A 2,585-nucleotide genomic window follows, 5' to 3' on the forward strand; every position below is an offset into this window, starting at 1 on the left:
CCCTCCGAATAAAGATAACTTGGCTGCTATTTCCCGTAGGCTAAGCTTCGTAGGAGGAACTACTGCAGCAAATGAAGATGTAGGTACTTGGCTGTAGCGCGTAGATGCATTGGATCTCTCAACGGAACCTTGACTGGCCGGATGTCTAGGCCGACCGTTTACTATTTTATAAGATGGCCACAGGCTTGTCAATTCTTGTATAATAGAAGCCGTGAACTCACGACCATTGTCGCTCTGAAGTATATGTGGGCAACCTACTTCCAAGGATATTTTTAGCAGTTCCAGCGCCACTTCAGCGGCCCTTTTCGAGACTAACGGCCGTAAGAAAATGAATTTTGTTGTATGGTCCTGGTAGTTCAACAGCCACTTATAATTTCCATCGGGAGTTGACTGGAAGTCAATTAAATCGACTTGACCTCGAAGATTAAAGTCATTTGATATTATTGGGTTAACAACTATACCTTTTCTAGGAAATTTCTTTTTGTTTTGGCAGACTGTACACAGTTTCAAAAACTCTAGTACTATCGAAGTAGGTATCGAAATAACGTATGTACCACGATTTTAAATAGTGCAGCATTTTATCTCTCCGTCCATGTCCAGTAAATTGATGACATGTTTTAAGTATGTCATAAAATTCGTCCATAGAAACGACTTTCACAACAGTTTCAGAAACTGACTTTCTCTCCATAATCAAATATTTTTGAGTTCCAACCTACATGATCTGGTGTACGACCCTTTTTCTTTTTAATTAAATTTAGTGTGTTCTGTTTGTTATTATTCTTTTTTTTATATAGATCACAGTCTGTTGTTATTTTTCTTCCTGGAAGTCCCCAGCAACACGCTGAGATGAGGCCATTTCGTGGCACTTCATTATTTTCTGTCTTATTGTTATTATGTGTATTTTGTCTTGCCAGTGTTCACGAATAAATGTTATTCTATTCTATTCTATGAGATCGTATTTATTTCCATAATAGTACTGCTTATTTGTCCGTGGTATCTTCAATACTGGAGCTAATTTAAATTGTTTGATAGCCCCGATAGCTTCTACAATCCTATCACGAGTCCATAGGGGTTTTCTTTACCTTGTCTGTCATTAAAACATGCACTAATAGTTTCATTAAACTGTTTTTTCACACACAAACTGGGTCGGAGATTGATTTTCACTAGGGTCTGAAGCCATTTCACATAAAAACTTGAACTTTTCTATAGAAACCGCGCGAAAATTAGTGACGTAATATTTGTTTACTTGCCGCTATTACACTAGCTGCGTGCGAATGCGTCGGAGCCGGCCGGCCGGGAGCGGGGGAGCGGGAAGAGGCGGGGGGTCAAACGATCGCGCGAGCGAGCGGATCAGTCTGAACTATGGTTGAGATTTTTGTCTTTTCCCTGAATTGGTTTAGTGAAATGATAAAACTAGTTGACTTTATAAATGCGTTTCGTCAACTCACTGTCGTGGTTCAGGGATTTTATCAAATTCCTAAACAAATCTAGTAAAATGACAAAACGTGGCGCGTTTGTTGACCGATTTTGTGATTTCACTAGACCCAGTCAGGGATTTGGTCAAATGCCTGAAACTATCCCTTAGGGATTTGTTCAAATCTCTGTTTTGGCCATTTCCCTGCGACATATAGATAGTCCCATAGGCAAGTCATGGAACTGTTAACTTTAGTTGTATTATCACAGCGCTCGCAATCATGTTCTATAAAGACTTTATGTGTCTTCTTATACATGCCTTATTATACTCACATGTGTGAAACTCTAATGTGATGACGTTAGCCTCTGTTTACTTCATGGAGCTGAGCTGAAGCGACCTCTATACGGACCATAGATTTATATATATTAAGCTAGATTGAGTTGTTAGCACAGAATATATAATAGTACAAGTACAGAAGGCCCACTGCTTTGATGTTCACAAAATGCCGCCTTTTTAAATGCCTACAAAATTCTAACAAAGAAACGAGCCGCACGTGCGCAGCGTCGGACGATAGGGTTGCCTATGGATTAAAAGGAATTAATACTCAGATAAAATGTTATACTATTATAGTCAAGTTTTGGGTACTCTCTAGGTATATTATACAGTATTTATATATTTTTGGTTTATGTCCGAACATCGCAAGCCTTATTGAACTTTTCCGTGAGACAATCAATAGTAGATCTGTGTAAGATTGTCCTATTTTATTCATGATGGCTATTTAACTAAGCATTATTAGCCATTCCACATGTGGACATCCCATAAAAATATTTGCGACGTAAAGTAACAATGGAAAGTACGAACGTGCGTTCCGTGAGAACGCGCGCCAGCCCTGATTAGGCCGCGAACTCGCGGCGACCAGCATGTACTTGTAGCGCGGCGATAGAATCGCGGAGTGAGCCGCCCCTGTTGTTAGGCCAAAAAGTGTGTCCACAGGAGAGGGTAAAGTTGGGGCTGGTGTCCCTCTCGCACTTATTGCCACTATCAAAATCATTTGAATGACGTCATCACTGTCATAATTTGGGGATACCAGTCAATATTCAAAGTTACTACCAAATCTACTAATACCCAATTAAAAGTTTTTTTAATTGCGCAAATCTTTGGTTTTATGGCT

The sequence above is a fragment of the Leguminivora glycinivorella genome, chromosome 15 (genome assembly GCF_023078275.1).
Source record: "Leguminivora glycinivorella isolate SPB_JAAS2020 chromosome 15, LegGlyc_1.1, whole genome shotgun sequence".
Classification (NCBI taxonomy): domain Eukaryota; kingdom Metazoa; phylum Arthropoda; class Insecta; order Lepidoptera; family Tortricidae; genus Leguminivora; species Leguminivora glycinivorella.